The 25,576-nt window shown below is 34.0% G+C and overlaps 1 pseudogene; it reads left to right on the forward strand.

Moving 5' to 3' along the window:
• The first annotated feature begins 15,783 nt into the window (after positions 1-15,783).
• Positions 15,784-21,881, forward strand: LOC149534308 (leucoanthocyanidin reductase-like; annotated as a pseudogene).
• The last annotated feature ends 3,695 nt before the right edge of the window (positions 21,882-25,576 follow it).

The following is a 25,576-nucleotide window of genomic DNA, read 5'->3' on the forward strand; positions in this document are numbered from 1 at the left end:
TAGATAAGGAGTCTTGAGGTGTTGCTTCATTTGGAGGTCGAAGCAATGAACTTGCAATTTGCATACTAAACATGATGGCTTAAGGAGGTGAAGGCTTGAAGGGTGAGCAAGCTGCCAAAGATAAAGAGAAATGATTGCCAAGTAGAATGGAGGACTGAATAAGAGATTTTTAATCTATAATGAGTTTTTTTGATATCAAATGAAGTTCTATTGTTACTTTCCAACAATTATATTGGTTTAGATAAATCTTTTGAATTAAATTAAGGTTGACCTAACAATCATGAGTAAATCCTTCAATAGGATGACATTCTAATGGAATGTTCTAAAGTCCTCTAACAAGGATCACTCCTAACAAGGTGATTGAAATTCTTTAATCAAGGTCACATTTAATAGTGTGCATTGTAACCTTTAACAGAGTTGGCTCCTCACAGAGCTCACTTTAGAAGAGTGAAAATTGGTAGCATGTTACTGGTGGTTTTTCCCAAATTTGGTTTCCACATAAAATTCTTGTGTCAAATTGTATGAATGATTTTTTGGTATTTCATGTTTACATTTCTGCAAAGTTCATTTGACCTAGGATAGTAATATACGAAGGGTTGAGATATTGGATGATAATGCATGCACATGTATTTGTTAAGTACTAAAATTTTTTATTTGTACATTTGGACCTTGAATAATTGATTCACCTTGCCCCCCCAATTATTCTAAAGTATTCCAACAATTGGTATCAGATTACCAAGTGCTTGTGAAGGAAAATTTTTGAAGGTACTTGAAGCTAAAGATCAAGATGTACATAAAGGAGGTGCCCAAGTTAAACAAGGAAAAAATTCCTACATGGAAAATTTTGATGAAGCTGCATCTAGGAGGACTTGAAGATTATGCACAGACAACTATCACCACTGAACATGTTGAAGTAGTTGGAGCCCTAACTATTGAACAACTAAAAGAGAAGAAAGAACACAATCAAGAAATGTTGGAGATTGCATCCACCCTAAGAGATTTAGAGTTTGAAGACATCAAAACATGTACCACTTCTAAAGGAATGTGGGATGCCCTACAAAATATCTATGCAAGAGACAAGAATGTGTTGAGATATAAAGTAGAAAGTATAAGAGGAAATTTTGATGAAATAAGAATGTAAGAAGGTGAGACTATAGTTCGGTATTGTGCTAGAATCAAAGATGTTGTAAATGCAATCAAATGAGAAAATAGAATTATTGAAGATGATACTGTGATCAAAAAAGTGTTGAGAACCCTATTGCATATCTATGATATTAGAGTCTCTACTATAAAGAATTGAGGTGTACTCCTCATAATGATCTAACCCTTAAAGGACTAGTTGGTAGACTTACTACTTTTGAACTTTCAAATTCTGATAATTTCAAATCTAAGAATATTGATTTTTCTTTCAAAGCTAAATTAACACTGAAAGAGCCTAAAGGAAAGAAAAAGGTCAAGCAAGTTGCTAGTGACAGTGAAACAGATGATGAAGATCTAGAAGAATTGGAAGTATTGTTGGCTAGGAGACTTCATAGAGGCAAAGAAAAATACAAAGGTATGTTACTCATCATATGTTTTAATTGTAATGAAATTGGTCATATTGCAGCAAGGTGTCTTGAGAAGAAAAATAATGGAAATGAAGACAAATCTAGAAGCAAAAAAGATGAGGGTAATAAAGGCTATAAAGACAAGGGAAAGAAAGCTTGTTACATTGCTAAAAAAGAATCTAATGATGATGAAGTTGTGTATGTTTCTATAAAAGATGATTCAGATAAAGATGAGGCAATTGAATTAGTATCTTATGTAACCAAAAGTGAAAGATGGATCATTGATAGTGGATGTTCTCATCACATGATTGGTGGTAAAACCAAGTTCATTACCCTTAAGAATTACAATTGAAATAGTGTTAGATTTGGTAATGATGCACCCTATCTAGTGAAAGGTAAATGATCAATAAAATTTAAAAACAAGAATGTGTGTGACAATGATTTCTATGTGGAAGGACTCAACTATAATATGTTGAGTGCTTCACAATTGAATAGATTAGGATATAAAGTTGAATTTGAACATAAGAAGGATAAGATCTATGATGATGATGATGGAGAACTCATTAGAAGTGGAGATTAGATAAGAAGTAATCTACTTTATCTTGACATGAATGAAGCTACTTGTCTTGTTGTACAATTTGATGATGTGTGGCTATGAAAAAAAATATTATGTCGTGTAATTTTTGATGACTTGGTTAGTATTAGTAAGATGAAAAGAGTCAGAGGTTTGCTAAAATTGAATAAACCTAATAATGTGATTTTCAAACAATGTCATTTAGGGAAGATGAGAAAGTCTAGTTTTAAGAGTAAGACTCATACTTCAAAAGAAATTTTAGAATTAGTTCATACTGATATGTGTGGACTGGTTGATGTTAAAAGATATAAAGGTAACAAATATTTTATTCTATTTTTTGATGATTACACAAGAATGATGATAGTTATGTTTTTGAGAGTAAAATGTGATCCTTTTCAAATGTTTAAGTTGTATTTGGCAAAATTTTAAAAGGAAACTAGTAAAAGCTTGAAATGTCTAAGATCTAACAGAGGTGGAGAGTTTACATCAAATGAATTCAATAACTTCTGCACCTAGGACACCTCCACAAAATGGGATAGATGAAAGGAGGAATAGATTGGTAAAGGATTGTGCTAGAATACTAATGATGGAGAAGAATGTTTCTTTAAAATATTAGAGAGAATTTTTTAGTACAGTTTTCTATACCTTGAATTGAGTACAAGTCAAGAAAGGTACAAATTTCATACCTTATGAATTATGGTATGGATACTTACCTAATGTTAAATATTTTAAGGTATTTGGAAGCAAGTGTTACATTCTTAAGGACAAAAGAAATGGTAAACTTGATGCAAAAAGTGAAGAAGGTATATTCTTAGGTTATTCCATAAGAAGTAAAGCATATAAGTGTTTAAATACTAACACTAACAAAGTTGTGGAAAGTGCAAATGTAAAATTTGATGAATATATAGAAATACATGAAGATGGGAAAAAGAAGGAACCTGAGAATTACAAAACCTTTATGTACTACTATGAAGGCATACCTACTAATGTTGATGATACTATAGTTGCTACTCAACAAGAATCAATGACTATCAAGTCACATACAATGGATGTTGAGTTGCATTCAGGAGTTGAGTTACAATCAAAAATTGATGTACATTCTGATCCTAATATTAATTTATATGAAAGGAATGTCGAGTTACCTAACAAAGAATTATAAAATGAATGTGATGTTGAACTTCATGAATGACCTATTGTTGAAGAAAGAAGAATAGAGCCAATATTATCAAAAAATGTTAGAAGACATCATCGTGCTGAACAAATCATTGGAGAAAAAGAGGTTGGACCAATGAAAAGGACTATATTAAGGAATGAAACATGTTTTTTGAGCATACGTGAACCTAAATTAGTGAAGGATGCATTAGAGACTGAAGACTGGAGTTAGGCCATGAAAAAAAAAATTGATCAGATTGAGAAGAAAAAAACATGGATACTAGTACCAAGACCAGAGGACAAGAATGTTATTGGAACCAAGTGGGTGTATAGAAACAAATTAGATGAGAATGGTGAAGTAACAAGGAATATGGAAAGATTAGCATGTAAAGGTTATGCACAAGAAGAGGGGATTGACTATGGAGAGACACTTTCCCCAATATCAAGATTGGAAGGAGTAATAACTTTGCTTGCTTATTCTACTTATAAAGGATTCAAATTTTATCAAATGGATGTTAAGTCATCATTTTTGAATGGTATACTGAAAGAGGAGGTTTACATTGAACAACCTAAAGGATTTGTTAATCCAAACAATAAGAACATGTTGTGCAGATTGCACAAAGATTTATATGGTTTGAAGCAAGCTCCCAGAGCATGTTATGAAAGACTGCACAACTATCTTGTGAAGATTGGTTTTGAGAAGACTGATGACAACAATAATTTGTACTTGAAGATAGAAGGAGGTAAAGGAATTTTACTAGCTGAAATATTTGTTGGTGATTTCATATTTGGAGGAAAAAATACATTGTGTAAGACATTTGCAAATGAAATGAAAGAACTTGAGATGTCTATGTTTGGAGAAATAAAGTTCTTTGTTGGATCACAAGTTTATAAGATGAAATATGGTCTTTACATTACTCAATCTAAGTATCTAAAAGAATCATGAAGACTTTTCATATGGAATATTCAAGACTAGTTAGTACTCTCATGGTGACAAAATATAAACTATCCAAAACTGATGATTCTACTAAAGTAAATCAAACATTATACAAGTCTACGATTGGAAAATTGTAATATGTGGTTCATAGCAGACCTGACATTACACTAGATGTTGGAATTGTTGCAATATTTTCTGTAAATCCTAAGGAGAATCACTTAATGGTTGTTAAAAGGATTATGAGATACTTAAAAGGTGTATAAGACTATGACCTATACTACAAGAAGAATGACAAGTTTGAATTGAGAGCCTATAGAGATGTCAGTTGGGTTAGAAACATTGATGATAGGAAAAGTACAAGTGGTGGAGCATTTTTCTTAGGAAAAATATTGGTTACCTAGACTAACAAGAAATGAAATTATGTTTCACAATCTACTACTAAAGCTAAATATGTGGCTACTACATTGAATTGTACAAATGTGTGTGGAGAAAATAGTTACTCAAAGGAATGAAGGGAGAAATCATTGAAACTATGGTAATCTGCTGTGACAATACAAGTGTTATAATTATATCTAAGAACCTTGTGATGCATACAAAGACAAAGCACATTGCAATCAAGTATCATCACTTAAGAGAGTTGGTTCAAGACAAAGAAGTGAGGATGGAATATGTGAATACAAAGGAACAAATAGTTGATATATTCACAAAGGCTTTACCTAAGGATGCACATGTATATCTTAGAGGTAAGCTAGGGGTGATACACCTATCCAAAGCTACTTAAAAAGCAAGAGTAGTGTCTTACATCAACTAAGTTGAGTGGCATACTTTATAACTTGATGCAGTTGATCTTACTTTAGGAACTACCTAAATTAAGGAAGGAGCTTAAATAGAAGATTTATAGTCACATGCAAGGTGACAAGGGAGAATTTGAAATGTTGATATCTACATATAAAGATAACAAGTCTTTGGTATTGTTGTCAAAGAGGGATAATATAGAGAGAGAGAGTTCAATACATGTATGAGGGAGAGTTAATACTAGAAAAGACAAAGATTAGAAAGAGGGAGAAAGATGTGAAAGAGAATGAGCTAGAATTTACACTGAATATCTAAAAAAGAAGAGAGATTGTAGCCTATATAGAAGAAGGATAGATATTGATAGAGGGAGAGATTTCAATACAAGGTATTAAGGTTTTTTTTGGTATTGTTGTTGGTATTGGTTTGTCATCAATGCTAAAGAGAGAGATTGTTGAAGTATAGCAATAAAGCATATTGATGGAATCTATCATGGAACAATCATTATTTTGTCACTGATGTCAAACCTACTACTTATTGGTAAGACAATTTCTGATTTCATCTTAATGCTATCATTTGATTGATTGATGAAGAGGATTTGAAAAGAAAGGATAACAAGAGTGCCTAGAGAAAGGTTGAGTTATATGGTGTATAAAAGGAGCACTAAGACCAAGTAAGAATTTCATGATATAGTGCATTATTTATCTACTTAAGGCTCCAATAAAAGGATACTTAAGCAAAGAAAAGAAGAAGACTAAACAAATAAATGTGTATGCCAAGTTTGACCAAGAAAATAGTGGAATTTGAGTAAGTCAGTACAGGTTGAGAAAAAAGCTAGTTGTGACCGAGAAAGTTCAATATGTGTCAAGAAAAGAGACACTAGTAGGTGTTGAGAAAAGGAAGTTTAATATGTACCGAGAATCAGAAGATAATTATTGTCGAGCAAACAACATGTTATTGTCGAGTGCTAGTAAAATGAGTTTGATCAAAGATTTGACATATCTAAACTAAAAATTTTGATTTCTTTAATTGTGTTAAGCATATGGAAGATAATTATGATGAGCTAGTGGCACAGAATTCAAGATAAATTGTTTGAAGAAAAATTTGAAGAGGACTGTACACTAATACATTTGGCATCGATTTGCGACGGCTAAGTGTTGCCATTACGATAGCAATGTGTCGCCACTGCGACGACAGCAGACATCATTTTTTTTTAGTCGCAATTTGTGACGTCTATCCTTAGACGTCACAATTTTGATGCCTATTCGTCGCAATTTCACCATTCTAAACTGGCACAACTCTCGTCACAATGCATGCGAATCCCGTCGCAATTCTAGCATCTTCCCCATGCATTGAAACGAGGTGGCATCAGTATCTGCCCATGGGTTCGCTGAGGCGAGAGCCTTTCCAGTTCTTCCTTGGGCGTCGCACTTGCGACGATCTTGGAAAATTGCAATGGGGATGTGATGGTGCTAGCAGCACGGTAGCACTGGTGTCGACGCCATTGGTCGTTGCAATGTTTCCAAATGTGTCGCAATTGCGATGCATAGTCAAGAATTGCGGTGGCATCGCTAAGCATGCAATGCACATTTTGTCACAATGCATGGGCGGACGTCGCAATTGTGACGTCCGCGATTAGCAATATGGCAGGGCCGTTGTGGTGGTGATGCCAACTGTTGTCGCCACCACAGCGGCCCCGCAACAAGCATGATGCATCATGGGGCATATGAATTCATATGCCCCCTAGGTGATAGAAAACATGCATTCTTTCCAAACGACAGCAATCTCTTTTAGTGTTACAGGTGTAAACAAGATATCCCAACAGGTAGAAAATTTGTCAAATGTCAATTTCATTTCAGAAAGTCTAGAAAAGAACACAAGTTCTGGCCAGTCATGCAGTAAATCCAGATCATCAGCAGATCATGGTGCATCATGCTTGCGACGAGGCCGCTCGCATTGCCACCACAGCGGCCCCGCTATAAGCATGATGCATCATGATTTGCTAATGATATGGATTTACTGCATGACTGGCCAGAACTTGTGTTCTTTTCTAGACTTTTTGAAATGAAATTGACATTTGACAAATTTTCTACCTGTTGAGATATCTTGTTTACACCTGCAACACTCAAAGAGATTGCTGTCGTTTGGAAAGAATGCATGTTTTCTGTCACCTGGGGGGCATATGAATCTTGTAAGTGGTTTTCCTTTAGATGTCCAATGTTCAATGACACTCTCTTCTTTAGTTTAGAGCCATTATACTGAGATTCAGACCCACCTGCTGTTTGAATGCTAGTTTTCTTATCTCGTATATAGAATAGCATGTAAGCTTTTTAGGAAAGCACACTTTTCTCACTGACTGAATAGACCTAGAGTAGAAAATGTCATAAGAATAACTTCAATCAGTCTAAGAAACTTCAGTATAATTAGTGTTACCATATAAATAAAAGGTTCTACATAAAATTATAGTTCTTTTGTGTATCCTATTATACACAAATTATAATGAGCTTGCTCCACAAAATTAAACATGTCTTCACAACTGTAGCAAATGTATACCTGATTATCATCTAAAGCATGCCAGATGCCTGTGGATGAACGAATAAAGCAGAAATAATGACCAGAATGTGTGCTCCATCCATCATGAACAAGAACACCATAAAGAGTGTTCTTAAAATTGCCCTCCTGTGATTGATCAATAGACAGAGAAACTAGAATATCATTCAAATGTGCAATATTTATTAAAAAACCAGTAGATATTACAAAAACTATATTATTAGATTCCACTAAAAATGTGATCCACTGGCAAATAATATTGTAAGGGCTACTTACATGTGAACTGCTAACAAATGGTTTGAGATCCAACGTACAACCAAAGTCTACTTTTTTGTCAATTTTTCCTCCAGATCCAACTACACTGAAGCGCTTGAGATGAATTGCAAGAACATGTGGTGCTTTATCAATTTTGAGTTGTTCTAAAGCCTTCACTTTTACTTTGCATCGTTTACATTGATCTCTTTTCACACCCCCATCTAACTGCTCCACTGTCATGTAATGGGATAATGCTTTCAACAAGGAATCTGCTTGAATGATCTCTAGGCTCAAATCTAAGAAAGGATCAAATTTATTTGAGCAATAAGAACATTGTGTGCACTTCACCTACAAGCTAGATTAAAGCAATTGTTAATGAATAAAATACTTTTCTAAGACTATAACCTAGAGTTCCCAGCATAAAAATAATTTTGAAAGGTTTAAGTGACTCAAAAAGCAAAAATAATGACCAGAATGTGTGCTCCCACCATCATGAACAAGAACACCATAATCAATCATTTTCTAACATCTTTTTACCCATTGTGTACCCATTGCACATCAATGTAGTATTGCTAGTTTTTTATTCATGTTATGCATGGCAAAAGCATACACTAAGGGTCACATCAAAGTTTTCATTGGTAAGGAGAAACCCAACAAATTACCCACCATATTACATGGGCCTAAGGAAAGCTTTATGCTTGACCATAGGCAAGGCACCTGCAGCTAAAAGTCAGGATGATCGAACTGGAGTGAACAATGACTTTACAGAAAACACTTTGAAAACTTGTTAAGAAAATCTATCAACCTGCAATAAGATTGTACTAAAACTAGAATTATACAGATCCATATTATTAAAACTTAAAATACCTGTCAGTATTAGGTGTTCAAAAAAGCACATGCCGGACACCTCTTGGAATGTTCAAGGCCTCCATAACCTTTGCTACAATAAGAAATAAATCCAAATAATATTAAATCTTTGCTAAAACTCCAATTTACAAGGATGTGTAGTTATGTTCTAATAATCAAATACTAACAGTAAAAAATACAAAGCTGAAATGGATATGTCACTAGTTTTTCTCCATTCATTCATAAAACAAGCTTGATACTAAAATGTAAGTGTTTTCTCTTTAAATTATATCATGCTGATCACAAATACTAATCACAGATTAGTTATCCAAAAGGGTGCAATAATGACAGAGGATCCAAATACTAAAAGATGCAATGAAGAGTTGCAATTCTTCAAATGATATTAAAAAGGCATCAATAACCAGTCCAAGGACATTATTCAGACAGAAGATTACTTTATATTCTATACAGACATAAGTGGTAGTAATCCACTAGACATCAAAAAGCCAGATCCCATGAGTAAAATGATTAAGATTAGGAATAGTGACATATATATCACATAAGTAACAAGAGTTACATCAGAAATTGCAACAGTACAGGTCACCCATCATTGGGTCATCACCATTACAAAGATATTATATCAGGCAGAGATCAAATAAATATCCAACGTCTTTACAAACCAAATAGAATCAATCATATCACATTTCAATAAGGCAGATATTAGATACAGTGAATAACTTCATACCAGTATGGTACATATCACTTTTACATTATGATAAATCTGTAACAGTGATTACTTAGTCTTGCAAATGGCTCTACAGAAATTCTAATGATACTTATTGCAGATCAGTAATCAACATTAGATCATCAGGATCTATGACATTAGGTCATTTAGTTGACTATCACTATACTTCCAACTTCAATATATATAATCCTTGTTTAGTCTTTGATATTGATTGGATTGGGAATTTTCACAAAGTCGTTTCCATCATTATTGGAAGTGTTTTTGGTTATCAAAGTTTGATTGAAGATATCAGAACTACTTTAAAAGACATTTGCATATTGTTCATCTATATTCTTTACCAAAGATTAGTTGCATCTCTCTAGCAGTGAATTAAAGAATATATCAGAAGCATGGGTGATATTACTTGTACATAACATCAAGATACATGCACAATTGCATTGATATATCTACCCCGAAAAAATATTGTTATTAATACCTAACATTTATTTGTGGCAAAATAAAGAATTGAGTATAAGTAATAATAGAAAGAAGTTTATTGTGATTTAAAATATAAGGATTTCGTCACAGACCCTTAGGAGTCATATAAGGGAACATCAAACATTAGCTCTAACCTCAAATAAGGGATTATTAACAAGCTGAAAGTTATCCTTGTTTCTGAAGTCAAATCTCTCTTCTTCCAAACTTTCCTTGTTTGATTTCTCTGGACAACATTTCAGGTCATAGGTCTCAGCTAGGTTGTCCACTTTATCATTTCTTCCTTTGTCTTTTGGTTCCTTGAAGTGTTTTGTTTCTACACCTTGATTTTCTATTTTTTATGTTTTCATGAACATCTATCAACTTATCATTTTTTCGCTTATATCAATCCAAGGTCCTACGATATATAGTTGTTGATCTATTCTTGCTTACTATCTTGTTACCTCATCCTTAAAGGACTTCAATGCTATATGTTGAGATTTTTGACAAGGTAAATGTGAGTGAAGTTCTTGAAGCAATATTTGAATTACAATACTTAGTTTGAACAATCTCTCCTATTTAATTTTTTGCAACTTCTCTCTTTCTTTTGAAGCTATTGTCTTGGCATGCCTAGATATCATAGAGCTCTTTCAACATCTTCAGCACGATCCCTTAATTTCCCTAGTTCTTCGCTTGCCATAGTTTCATCAAAACATTTTCTCACCTACTTGTTCCTATCCTTCACTATCACATCTCTTTGTCTATCTTCCTCGAGGTGATTATATTTGACACACAATGTATTTTTTGATTGACTGACATTAGAAATATTACTCTTCTCATGCACAAACACTGACATGCTAGTCAATGTCATGTACTTTTAAAAAGGTGAAGGATAATTTTGATCAACATCCTTATGTCCAAGAAGCTTCACATAATCTGAATGATGACCCCTAGATTCAATCCCTACTATGTCATCCTCAATGTATGACGTTGAGATGCAGTAAGAACAATCTCATAATCATCATCAATCCATGTACTCATTTCATTTGTGATAGAAGGAGGACTCAAAAAATTAACTACTTCTATTCCTTCCAAGTGTCAAAAACTATTTTCTCTCCTTGTATCTTGTTACCACTATTTTTGGTGGTCTATTAAGGTTAGATTCTGAAAATCTTCCTCCCATTCACTTCCTAACTTGGTTTTTTCTCGTTCTTCCTTTTTCAAGTGAGGCTTCAGTTTTTCCTCTTTCTCGGTTTAAATGTTGTGGTTTTTGTATGGAGACAAGTAGCTTTAGGATTTAAATTCTTCACCTCTAGCTCATGGAAACCCTTTGCTTCTACATATGCACAAATCGATCTTTTGTACATAGCACTATGCATTGGAGTGGCAGTTAGATTTGTACTTTTTACACCACTTACCAATATTTGGCATGAGTAAATTGAAAAATAGAAATAAACACAATTTGAAAGTTAACATCGTGGATGGCCCCAACACATGAATATAGAGGATGGTCCCTCACAATGACCTTAAGGACAAAATTTTGAAGAAGTTTACAAGGACACAGACATAAAGCTGTTATCTTCACCTTTATACATTAGAAAAGTAACAACTTAGTACAAATAAATAAATCAATCAATCATTTACTAAAAATTTCAATTTATTTTCCAACTTTTCAATCTCTAAATTTTGTCTTTGTAGATTTGTAGTGAGAAGATTGTGGTGCACAATCTTCAAAGTTTGCCAACCCTGTAGCAGTTCTAGTTGTGAGTGGAATTTGAGCACATTTGAAGCCCTCCACACCAAGAAGTGCAAAATACTGACTCAATGGTACTTAAATAACCCTGTTCTTGTGCAATACATTTAGAATCTACCTCTCATTGACCTTCATGACATACTTTCATATTTAAATTCAACTGTCAATGATATGGACGAACCTAAGAGACACTCTTTTTTAAGGAAGGTAAAACTAAAATTAATAAAGAAGTAGCAGAATGGGCAGAAGGTATAACCACATAAGAAGGCAGAAGGTATGTGAATGGATGCAGCTACCTACAATATGCCTATTAAAGAGATAATTTTTCTCAAGTTGAATCAATATCATCAACTTCAAGAGCACCCACACAGCCACTAAGAAGTTCTACTCATAGAAGAAATTTGTAAAATATTAATTGTAATTGCAATTTTTATCATATAACACCATGATTGTATTAAGCTTCTTTATTGTTTGTGAATGAATGACAAACCACTTATTTTCTCTCTCATATCAGTTTTATAAATGTTGTTAAATGTGCTTTTTTTATGTTTGGAAATTTTGTTGAGTTGAGTCCAAGTCAAATTTGGGTTTGTCAAGTTTTATAAAGTTACAAGTTTCTTAATTAGTAACTAAGGAATAAATAATGAATTCATTAGTGATGTCACAGTCACCTTACTGCTCATGAAAAGTAACTCTTCTCCATTTTCACTCTTCCATGAGGTCACTTGTCTACCATATAGCAATACCTACACAAATATAACATTAATAATTTATACATATGACCTAAAAGAGAATTGATAAATTGAAAATGACATCAGAACCACAACACAAATTAATCCATTAATTTCTATTGACACAATGTTAAAATCAAGGGATAGAGAAAATAAAAAGGAAATAGGAAGTAGATCTAATGAGCCATATCAAATATAAGATCAAGGTTACATTAAACCATCCTATGCTCTTAAACTAGTATCAGCAACCAGCAACAAATGACACAAGACCTGCTTGGACTTGTTACAATCCTAAAAACTAGAAGCAATTATTTTTTCCTTTACTCACAAGGTTATAAAAACTACCATAACCAAAGTCCAAAAAATCCAAAATCCAAAAAGGCATGAATTGGAGAGAAAACTCAAAAGCTTGATAGAAAGAACTTAAAACAATAGATCATTTCAAATCTCAGTACAACCTCAATGATGAACACAATTCAAGAACAAAACTTATTTATTGACCAAAAGAATACCTTAGAGCTTCTCTTAGATTAGTTCAAATGGAAGTTCTAATGTCGATCCCAAAAAATTAGTTGAATAATTGACCTGCAATAAAAGAAAGTGAGAAAAATTCATATACATATTCTATTAAACATTTAAAGACATGAGATTTCTACATTCCATCAGGTGAAAATTGAAAGAGCTTCTAGCAGTAACTATGTAGACATTTTTCAATCTAACTAAATAAAATTAAAACAAAAATTATGTTAAAACACCATACAATTAGAAGTTACAAACTGCACAACATTTTTGTAGTAATAGAATCTCGACAAAAACGTAAACCATATCTAATACAATGCAATTACATACCTGGGTCTTCTCAAACAACTAAGTGGTTGGTCATGACTAAAAATCTGAAGTAAAGGATCAAACATTGCTAGATAGAAAGGCTTCCCAGCTTCAAGCCATCCAATCTCATGTTCCAATCTGTGAAATTTTAAAAGGTTATTGTTTCAAGTGGTTCATTTAAAAATCTTGTTTCATTTGAGATGGTTAACAAATTGAATCTACCAAGAATAGCACATGTTAGGCCTTACAAAGCACAAGGATTGGATGTTGGATGTTGTGTTGATGTGAAGGAGCAAGCTTATGTTCTATTCACCATTGGATCGTATAATGATGTTGTGTTGTGTGACATTGTACCTTTGAGTGGTTGTCATATAATTTTAGGAAGGGCTTGGCAAGTTGAGAAGAGATCCGTGCATGATGTCAGAAAGAACACCTACACTTTCACAAATAATGGAGAGAAGATGGTATTAACACCATTGGAGGAGCACAAGACAACTTTGAAGGTGTCAACGAGCATTGGAATCTTTGAGAGGGAAAGGTTCCTAAGAAAAGAGGAACATGGTGAAGCAATGGAAGATGTTTTGATAAAAAAGGATGATGCTTTGAAGCAAACAGCTAATGAGAATGAGGTTGAGGAAAAGAACCTAGAAAAGGATGATATGAAGACAAGTTGTCCATTTGAAGGACAAATAACAAATGAGCAGCAATCAAGTGTTGAAGAACAAGGAGAACCTAACACCAAAAAGGTTCAAAAGGTTGTAGCAGAGGTAAAGAGAAAGGATGTTGATGAAGACAGAAAAAGATCAAGTCTTGAAGGGCTTGAGGGAAAGGAGATGATTGGAACAAAGATGAAAAGTACAAATGCTGATGTAAATAGCAAAGAAACAAGGCTTGGAGAAGCAGATACGATATTGATTGGTTCTATATGGTGTCCATTGAAATTTGGACAAAGAATATTCACAAAGACAATGATGACTGAATTGGATAGAACAGCCACCAACCAGGAGTTGGTATACCAAGGCAAATGACAAGGGTGTGAAGACATGTTGCAGACAGTAGTAGAGGTCTCAAGGTGCAAAGAGAAGGATGAGAAGACAATGGAGATGAAGAGCCAAGGGAAGGCTAAACAAGGTGATTATATTCCAAGCATGGAGAAGTATGAAAATATGAGTTATTTTTGGTTAGTTATTCTAATTTTGTTGCAGGCATATGAGAATATGATGGAGATTCCTAGTGTGGGGAAGATAGCAATAATTGGTAAGAGTTATGTTCTAGAAGGAGCTTGTTATTGCTTCTTGTTTCTACCTATTGTTAGTATCTTATTGAGCTTCTCAATACTTTAATATTCTCTACTAAACAGGGCCAACCACGTGAAGGTGGAAGCTCATTTGGCCCCACCCTCCTCCCCCTAACATCACTCTACATTCCCCGTTAACATATAACATTCATTCATTCTTTCAACCATTAATAAAATGTAACATTCAATCAATATCACATGATAACATTCATTAACACATTAGATTCGTTAACATGCAACATTCATCAATATTCTGCATTAACACATAATTCATGAACATTCATTAGCACATAATTAAATTCATTGAGACATAAAATTCATTCATTATCAATTAAGGTATGTAGATGACAATCATTTCTTTTTTTTCTTTCTATTTCTTTTTTCTATGTAAGCTCTAAGAGGAGCATCAGTGTCATCATCAATTCCCCCCTCATCAGTTGTTCTGTTCTCTGTTCTTGATGATCTCAAATTCCTATGCTGTTGCAAGGGGGGTTCTCTAAAATAACAAATAAAAGAGTTAAATTAAAAATAATTTATTATAATTTTTACAAGTATTTAATTATTTTAAATAACATAATTGTGGTGCTCTTTACCTGATCTGACCACATCATTTTGTCTGGACTCAACGTCAACACGATCATGAACATCGACCCCTCGATCCTCTACAGTTGCTATAAAAAATGTTACTTTAATCCAAACACCAATTGCAATTACATATAAAAAATTTAATAGCAAATGTATACCTCCACCACTGGGATGCACATCATGCGAACCTTCGGCATCCACAGATTGTGTAGAAGGATTGTCAGGCTACATTCCAACATCCTACGCATTGTTATCATTGCTTGCTTAAAACAGATATACTCACTTTATATTGGAACTTAACATCAAATAGACTAATTGGTAAAGTATTCAATTTGAAATAAATTTCATTTAGCTTATTTACCTGTGGCTCAGATGCATCATTATTAGAACCTTCCACACTGATTTTAGCTCGTAGTTGTTTAGCCATGGCTCTATAGCCTTGTTGGAAGCCAATTCTCTTATTCTTTTCTGTGAGGCATCTCTTGAACTCTGAGCCCTGCATTTTTGCGTGGTATGGTGAATTTTACTTGCATTGTTTCATCAACCAATGGAGGGTAGTTAAAATATCAATAGCAAATCATCTATATCCATCACAATATAATAGGAGAAAAATTGAGCAGTTTTGATGGAGCAATCTACTATATAAATGTTGTGTGTTTGTATGCTTTGCTTGTACCAACATATCTTCTCCAAATTCTTAAGTTGGGTAAGAGTTAGTTCAGCTCTTTGGAAATAAAAATGGCTGCAAGTGTTGTTGCATTCCCTCATTCTTTCAATCACTGCCTTTATTCTCAACTATTGGAGGAAAATTCAGTCTCAACCATGGCCTCCATTTGTGAGATTTCTTCATATGAGGATTTTGTGAACGAAGAGAAAAGTAAAATATTAGTGATTGGAGCCACTGGTTATATTGGTCGCTTTGTTGCTCTTGCAGCTGTTAATGCAGGCCATTCTACCTATGCTCTCATTAGACCCATCACTGCCCATGATTCTGCCAAAGAAAAGTGCCTCCATGAATTGAAAGATTCTGGTGTTAACATTGTCTATGTATGTCACTAGCTCTGTTCATAACTAAGATTTTGTGGTAGATATGTATGGCACAATTGTAAAGTGTGTGTACTTGTTTAAAATATTAATTTTATAGACTGTAGATTGTTTTGATTGGTCATATAGGTTTAGAATATATGATTAAGCTTTGCTTGTTTGTTCATGGTAACTACTATTGCAGCTGTTTGCTAAATTGTTAGCGGTCATCTCACAAATAATCATGTTTGACTTTCTTGTTGTGAAGTTGGGTATTTAGAAATTATGTTAAGAAGGGGTGTTCGGTCAGTGATCTCCTTATCAATGAGTCTAATTTGGTTGGGATCATGAGCTATATTATAGTTGTAAAAATTTGTGTTGTAATGGGTTTTATTAATGTCTACATGTTTTGTAATGGGTCTTATTAATGTGCATGTATATTATAATGGGTGTTCTGCAGGGAGATTTAAGTGATCATAATTCAATGGTAAAGGCCATGCAAGGCATTGATATTGTTATTTCAATTGTGGGTGGTGGTCAACTTACAGATTAGCTTAAGATTGTAGACACCATTAAAGAAATTGGCACTATTAAGGTCAGAACATAGGACCCTAACATAATTACCATGAATGCTTGTTAACTGTAATAGACTTAATAATTGTTGAACTTTGATGTAGAGGTTTCTTCCTTCAGAATTTGGGCATGATATAGACAAAGCCAATCCAATAGAACTAGGGCTAAGCTTTTACAAAGAAAAGAGAGTTGTTAGGAGGGCAATTGAGGCATCCAACATTCCATACGCTTACATCTGCTACAATTCTATTGTTGGGTGGCCTTACTTTTATCATACCCATCCCTCTGAGCTTGCTCCTCCCCAAGATCAGTTTGAAATCTATGGAGATGGAAACATCAAGGGTGAGATTTTAAATAATGTCATATTAGTAAATGAAGGAATCTTCACTAATCTAGATTGCAGAGTCTGACTTCAATTGTTGAATTGTTTATATTGAATATGAAAATCCACTACTGTTATTATATTCTATTGACCTATTTATAATTGATGAGCTAAATAAGGGATTCCTAGCATTTCCCATCACATTATATAAAAAATTTGATACAATTTTTCATTTACTAATACTTACAACTCTTGCTTGAAGTTTCGAAAAACCACCAGAGCCGAGCTTGTGTGTCGTGTGCTTTTCTAGTCTTGCCTTTGTTGCCTTTGATGTGTCAGGCAATCTATGAAAAGTTTGAAATATGTTAGATAGTATAAATATAGAGGTTAATTAGTACATAATTAGATTCTCAACAGTATCACATACCTTGATGTACTCTCCACTGGTGTAATATTATTTTTCTTGTCAGCTTTATACTTTCCATCCAAAATCAGAGCCTACCACTCAGCCTCAAGAACATAGGGCGGACGCTCGTTCCTAGGGTTATCTTGTAAATTTTTTCTGTACTGGTCCCTAATATACTTCAAACATAAACCAGCTTTTTCAAGGAGCTTGTTTCTCTCAAATGCATGAGGTCCAAAGAGTTGGGTCATGCTCTCTATAAGATCATCCTTCAATGATTTGTGTTGGTTATTCCACCTTTTAAGTTAAAAAAAACATGTTAGACTCATAAATGAAGTGAAGCTACCTTTAATATATATAGTTCAAGAAATGGATGAAAAGGAAAACTATTATAGCAATGATATGAAATCAAAATAGTGGTTTGGGGTTTTAGTTAGGATATGATGTTCCACCAGGTATGCATGGTGGGCCCGAATATTTGCAAACACTCATCACCAAGTTTTCTCCAAAAAAGATCATTCCCTACAAAACAATCATGGGATCATTAGTCGATGAAGAGTGATCAAAAACTAAATTACTATTATATCACTATAGAATAATAATAACTTTAAAGTACCTAGAACTTTGGCTACTTTTAATGGAATGCCTTCATCGTCGCTGACGATCAATGTGACATCCTTCACCATTCTCGTACTAGGAACATAGGAACATCCAGGAAATGATGTTGCAGCTCCTATTGCAAAAAGTTTCATAAGTTTCATAAGTCTTTGTCATGAAGTATAAAAGAACAAATGATAATTGATGTTAAAAAGTTGTAAAAAAAAAAAAAATTGTTGCTGTCATAAGAGAGAAAAAGAGGGATTTGTGTACTAGTAGATGGTGCAACAGTTGATGCCTGTAAGCTGCGTGTTGCTGACTCAGCAGTCGAAAAGAGATTTGTGGTTGTCCTGGATGGAGGTGGCGTCATCATAGGATTCAATTGATGTGAAGCTGAAGAATAAAATTGTTAGAGCATGCATAAATATAGAACGTGTGGACTAGCATGGACAAGATTGTTAGAGCATTAAAAAAAGGATTGTTCAAGCATGTATTGTCAATGATTATGATCATTCCTATATATATTCAGTAGAAAACAGAAGTGGGGAATGCAACATGCGATCTACCTGAACCACCTACAGCACCCTGATCATGGGAACGGGGCTCGAAATCATGCAAAAAAGTCTGTAAAGACAACGCATCCATATTTTAATTAATGCCATAAAAGAGAATAACATAAAAACCATTATTGAACTCATGTTATAATTAAAAATTTCATTAATACTTACTTTTAAGGTTTCAGAGGTGTGCATCAATTCAGCTCCCCTTTCTCTTATTTCCTGAGTAGTAGGCTTTATGGTTGCCAAACATAATATTTCTTTGCCAATTTTCTTTAGCAACTTTTTAGTCGAACCGATCGGGTCATTGGTGTCTGCTAAATCAATATAAAAAGGGTCCTCCTTAGGGGGGGGGCTGCTGATCAGGGACTGCAGGTTCCTTTCCCTTTCTCTGACCACTGGCCCTCTGTGACAACAATAGTATTAGTATTATCAAAATTACTCCAAAACAATGAAAAAAAAACATTAAAAAAATAACATTTTGCTTCTATCTAGTTTGCACAATTACAATGAGTTTTACCTGCTCGTGTGTAGATGAGTCGGGAACATCGCTAGCATCCCCTCCGGGCGGTTGCTCCATATTGTGCCCCTATGTCAAAGATCAAGTATAAAAATGTTAGCAAAAAATTTATTGACTAAATGGTATGTTGGAGTCATTGATTAGAAGTTGGTTTAATAGTATGTACCACCCCCATTATAGTAGCCTCGTTTGTATCTATGCGGTTCAAATTGTAATCAATAAGAAGCTCTTCCCTTGCACGTATTGATTTTATCGCACAGATGAATACACGATTTCCCTCACACGCCTCAAATATGCAATTGGGTTGCTTTATAGTTGACCCAGGTCATGTACTATTTATAAAACCCACAATATTCCCTGTTGCTTTTGGCCTTCCATCAATGTATATAGCCACACTTTTACTTTGATTATTGTCTTGCTGTTGTATATAATTTGCCGAGAGGGCATACCTACGCATACTTTTTTTATATTTAACACAGTGAAAATTGATGAGCTCTTTGTTATCACCCACCTCAAAGAAACGTGCATATCAACTCCAAGTGTCAAATGTTAGCTGTAAGTGCAACAGTACGTGTGTTGAAAATATGATTTTTTCTTGATTGATTCGTGATAGTTCGAAAATTTTTTAATCTTTTGGTTTGCCTTTTTTTTACTAAGAAATTTTTTACTACTATGGTAGATAGTAGGAAACCACTGCAAACTTTCGTTTACATAAAATATAATGCCATGATCAATAATGTTACAGGCTCTTTTAAAAAGAGAGAATTACAATTATCTCTTGAAATGAGCTGGCCTATTACAATTAACTTTATCAATGTGTTGGACTATTAAAATTTTGATTAGAATTACACGATATAACAATGCACTTGCAGTCTGGTCTATTGCAAATTGACCACTGTTTCCAAAAGAATATGTTGCATTTTATTCCATTACACAGAATATGATACTGCGAGCCTACATTCCCTTCCAAAAACCGCACTGTATTATGGTTATGGCACACAACTCAGGAATTTGACTTCAATTCTTTTGGCATCTTTGCTGCTCTTGTAGAAAAAAATGATATTGCAAATATATAACCATGCAGCTCAAGACAAAATTATAAACCTGCTATATTATAAAATCCATTGCAACCATACAAACTTAACAAGAGAATCATCCATAGGACAATGCAGGGCTGTTGTGCCTCCTACCAACATTCCTAAGGGTGAACTAAAGCAATAACGAACTCAGATCACCTTGAAAAAAGAAGCAACTAGGTTACCCCCAAATTTTCTCAACAATTGGGTTGTTGTCATCAAGCAAACCCATAGTTAAAGAAAGCGATCAGAGCAATTAGTTGAAAATTCCACCTGAATGTAATATATTATATTCCCAAATAGGGATAATAGAAACATAAATATTTCCAAAAATAGGGTACAGAAAAATCTAAAAATTTACTTGTAAATAAGAAATTTAACAACCAACTCAGATTTATAATCAAATTTATTGATCTTATTTTTTTGCTAGAACAAATAATCACTGAACTTTGGAAAGTGCAAAAAATCCATTTAATTCTGCTCAAAAATTTTAGAAATGGATTACATTGATTTCCTCTTATTTTCCTTAGATAAAGATGATTAAAATATGTAGATAAAGATACAAATTTCTCAGTGTTGATCTTCAAACCTTATCCGTTCTTTGAAAAAATTTCAAACCACCTTGTCAAACTCCCCATAAATTAGTGCCAGGTCTGATAATCTCATCCTTTTTCTTGCTGTCCTCAATGATGGTCAGAAGTATGAAGATACCTTTCTGTAGGAAGTCCAAATTCGAACTTGTAACTCTGAATTTACATCTTAATCATTGTCCCTATGAAGATACCTTGCTATAGGTAGTCCAAATCTGAACTTACAACTCTGAAGTTAACTCTTGATCCTCCCCAAACCTAGTAAATAATTGCAACCCTAAAATATGATGTACTAGGGTTTTATAAACCAAAGCTTTTACACAGTATCACCCCATTCTTACTAGGGGGAAGCCTAGATGTCCCTTTGAACCCAGGGATACTCAAGGGTGTTAGACCATAAGCCAAGATTGCAGCAACAATAGCTAACAAACTCATAGCATAACATAATGAGGTCTAAAAGAACCCTAGAGAGCTATATGATAAATCCTAAAGAGATTAATCAACCTCTGCAATGTTCCCTTTCTCAAGTAGTATACTGTATTTATTAACAAATAACAATAATAAATTTGGAAGACAAAAATAAGGGTATGTGTGTAGCCGAGTTGCTGTGAAGTCTAATGTTCCTGGTCTATACATCAACACTAGTTTGATTCTCTTTGGATGTATCACAAGACCTTTTAAAGGGCACATTTTTAGCCGAGTTGGTGCGAAGGCAAGTCATGAGGCATAGTGTTAGGCTAATGTTCCTAAGACTATGCATCAAAACTATTTCGATTCTCACCTGGTTAACCACAAAACCTTTTAATGGTGCACGTGTAGCCAAGTTGGTCTAAAGGCAAGTCGTGAGTCATAGTTTTAGGCTAATGATATCAATGCTACACATCAACTCTGGTTTGATTCTCATGTGGTTTACCACAAACCCTTTTTTGAGCCCAGATGTGTAGTGGAGTTCACTTGGACTTTGGGTTTGCTCCCAATTGGTCTCAGGTTTGACTCAGGCTCAGTATCTACTAATGGATCTGAATTATGGGCAGCTTGGTACATCTACAGGGATTAGTCTCGCCTTAGCTTTCCACATAGAGGGAAATCTGTGTTGCTATGCCTTCAGGTGGGGATACCTGAAGGCATCTAAGTATCATGTTATTGTGAAGTCTCTGAAGAGACAAAATTGGTAAGGGTTGGAAAGACAATTTTAAAAGTAATCCTGAAGGCTGCATCTTTTTGCAAATGAGTTCTGATATTCTGAATAATGTAAGTGTTGAGAACTAATTTAGCCTAACGAAAATATTTGTGAATTTATCATCTATTAAGTAGAAATCAGTGATATTGTTACTTGATATGATATTGATTGATTAATAAGTGTCGGCTCTGTTGACTATAAGCCGTCTCAAGGAAGAGCTCAAAGATTTTGTTTTGTTTTGTCATGGAATTGATTTCATATGAATTTTTTATGATTTTCTGAGGATTATCTTGGAGTGCCATGAGACATTAATGATAAAAGGTTATACTTCTGGCTAAGAAGCAACAACAAATATTTGTGCCTTGACAATAAAGAATGCAACGTTGAGGATAATTACTAATCTTGCAGATTGAATACAAGTTAGGCTATGAGATATTACAGTGAAACTATTATAAAAGAGTGGCATTATATCAGTTATTGGAATTATGGCCATAAATGAAAAGATTTTGTGATGGAGGAACAATGGATAAAAGAAATATGATATTAAGTGACTAAGACATGGAAACACTGAAAAACATGGAGAACAAAGGAGTAATGGGTTTATTTGTCTTACACCTTGTCGATGTGCATCTCTGCCTGACCCTCTGAATGCCTTGAGTTCACCTTACACCTTGCTGAAGTGATCTCCCACGCGCTCACCTTTCCTTTCAGAAGAACCCTGTGTCGCACAATTTCATTCAAATGAGGGTTTTTGGTTTTTTTTTTTCTCTTATATCTCGCTGGCGTCGCAATTGCGACGGCATCGGGCTAAAATTGAAAAAAAAAAAGCCAAAACCACATTACCTTTTCTTGTCGTCACAAATTAACATCGCAAATTGACCCTTAATGTATTAGTGGTAAGAGAAGTTTCTAGAAGGGAACAAAATGGAAAAGAGGGTAGATTTGATGAATCTAACCTAATCCTAAAATGGGCAATTGTGGTGAAGCAACAAAAGATCTAAATCCTCTATATAAGGAGATAAAAGGCTAGAAGAAAAGTGTAATAGTACAAACCAGAGATAGACAAGGATTCTTGAGGTATTGCTTCATTTTGTGGTTGAAGGAATGAACCTACAGTTGGAATGCTAAGCATGAAGGCTTCAGGAGGTGAAGTCTTGAAGGGTGAACAAGCTATCAGAGACAAAGAGGAATGAATGCCAAGTAGAATGGAGGACTAAATAAGAGATCTATAATCTACAAGTGAGTTTTTTTGTTATTAGATCAAGTCCTATTGTTACTTTCTAAAATCTGTATCAGTCTAGATAAATCCCTTTGGATTAAGATTTACCTAATAGCCATGAGTAAATCCTTTAATAGGGTGAAATTCTAGTGGAATTTTCTAAAGTCCTCTAACAAGGTTCACTCCTAATAGGGTGATTGAAATACTTTAATCAAGGTCACATTTAAAAGTGTGCATTGTAACCTTTAACAGGCTTGGCTCCTCATAGAGTTCACTTTAGAAGAGTGAAAATTGGTAGCATATTATTGGTGGTTTTTCCCAAATTGGGTTTCCACATCAAATCCTCGTGTCAAATTGTGTGAATGATTTGTTGGAATTTCATGTTTACATTTCTACAAAGTTCATTTGACCTAGGATAGTAATATACTAAGGTTTGAGAAATTGAATTATCAATACATGCACATGTATTTGTTAAGTACTAAAAATTTTTATCTATACATTTGGACCTTAGATAATTGATTCATGCACTCCCCCCCCCCCCCCCCCCCCCCCGCCCCCAATTATTCTAAAGTATTCCAACAAAAAGAAGGTAATTCTAATGAAGCATTTATTTAATATGAAGATGGTAGAAGGTGGATTTGTTGTTGATCGTATAAATGAGTTTAATATGGTTACTAGTCAGTTATCTTCTATAAGTGTTAATTTTGATGAAGAAATTAAGGTTCTCCTGATTTTGTGTTCTTTTCTTGAAAGTTGAAATCACTTGGTAATAGTTGTGATTAATTATGTCTTTGGATCTAATACCCTAAAATTTGATGATGTGATTGGTGTTATTCTGAGTGAGGAAACTTGAAGGAAAACCTCAAATGGATCTACATTAGGAAGTGTTTTGAACACACAAAGTAGAGGTAGAATGACTGAAAGAGGAAACAATTCTAGAAATTTTTTTAAATCAAGAGGAAAGTTAAAGGGAAAGAGTTCTCAATCCAAAGGACCAAGAGATTTTTGGTACTATGGAAAACTAGGGCATAAGAAAAAATATTGTTGGACTCAAAAGAACAATAAAGAAGACAAACAAGAAGGGAACAATGAAGCAAATGTGGTAAATAATAAATCTGAAGAGGATGCTTTGTTTATTTCTCTAGAAAATGTTGATGATTCATGGGTTCTAGATTTAGGGGCTTCATTTCATGCTACTCCCCATAGAGGTTATTTTCTTGATTATGTCCAAGGGGATTTTGGGATTGTTTATTTGGGGGATAATGAACTTGACAAGTTTTTGGAAAGGGAAAAAATAATATTGAGTTGCAAAATGGGAATCATTGGCTACTACAAGAGGTAAGACATGTTCCAAGGTTAAGTAGGAATTTAATTTCAGCAAGGCAACTAGGTGATGAGGAATCCATAGTTACTTTTAATGATAAAAATTGGAAGGTTTGAAAAGGTTCCCTTGTAGTAGAAAAAGGTGTGACAGTAGGAACCTTATATATTTGCACATGCCATGCTATTCCTTCTAATTTAAATATTTTAGATAAAAAAGAATGTTTAGGAATAATTGTTGTAGATGAGTAGGGAGAATAAACAATTGTTGTAGTGTCTTAAATAGCATTATGGCACAAAAAACTTGGGTGCATTAGTGAGAAAGGTATGAAATTTCTTCACTTCATTTTCATAATATATTCCAAAAATAGAGAGAAAAACTTGTGTCTTTAATTGGTAACAAAAGCAACCTCCCTATTTCACATAAAAATAGATGGTACATTTCATTCTATGTAGAAACATTAAGGTTCATGTATGTATGTATGTATGTATTGACATGTATGTATATGCATATATAGGGTATGCATACCAACATGGGGAACTAAAAAGCTACCACTTTACCTTTTGGACTACATTGAATAGTTTGGTGCTTGCCAGATATGGAAGATGCCAATAAGCTTGGTGTGCCAAGTGGTTCAAGAGCACCTAGGGGTTATGTGTGTTCAACCCTCAAATTTTGGTTTGTAAGATCCAATAAGGGTCATGATGAGAATAAGAACTAGCCAAGCATCCAATAGGTAAGTTTGTGAAAGTTTGAATTTGTTTGTGTGTTATTGCCAATGTTGGGAAAAAATTGTCGATGATGATAGAGCCAATAAGTATTAGTATTCACTGGGTACTTAAATGAATTGAACTATGACAGTATAATTTTGGTTTTATTGTTTTACTATCATGATATTTTGTAATGAAGTGCATAACTGGTGAGTTTGTGAAAAAAGGACTACAGTATTAACTGAGTGATTACATTTGTCATTGAGCATCTAGCAAAGAAAAGTTAAAGTTCAGTGTTAACTGAATAATTCTAGTGTTAACTAAGTTGTGTGTTTACTGAGTTAAGTTGCAATGTTCCTTGAGTGAAGAATAAAATAAAAGATTGAATTGCGGCTGATAAATGATGACAACTAAAATTTTTTGAGAAGCATAAAAGTTAA

The sequence above is a fragment of the Cupressus sempervirens genome, chromosome 10 (assembly GCF_028749045.1).
Source record: "Cupressus sempervirens isolate cs-2001-9-10 chromosome 10, ASM2874904v1, whole genome shotgun sequence".
Classification (NCBI taxonomy): Eukaryota; Viridiplantae; Streptophyta; class Pinopsida; order Cupressales; family Cupressaceae; genus Cupressus; species Cupressus sempervirens.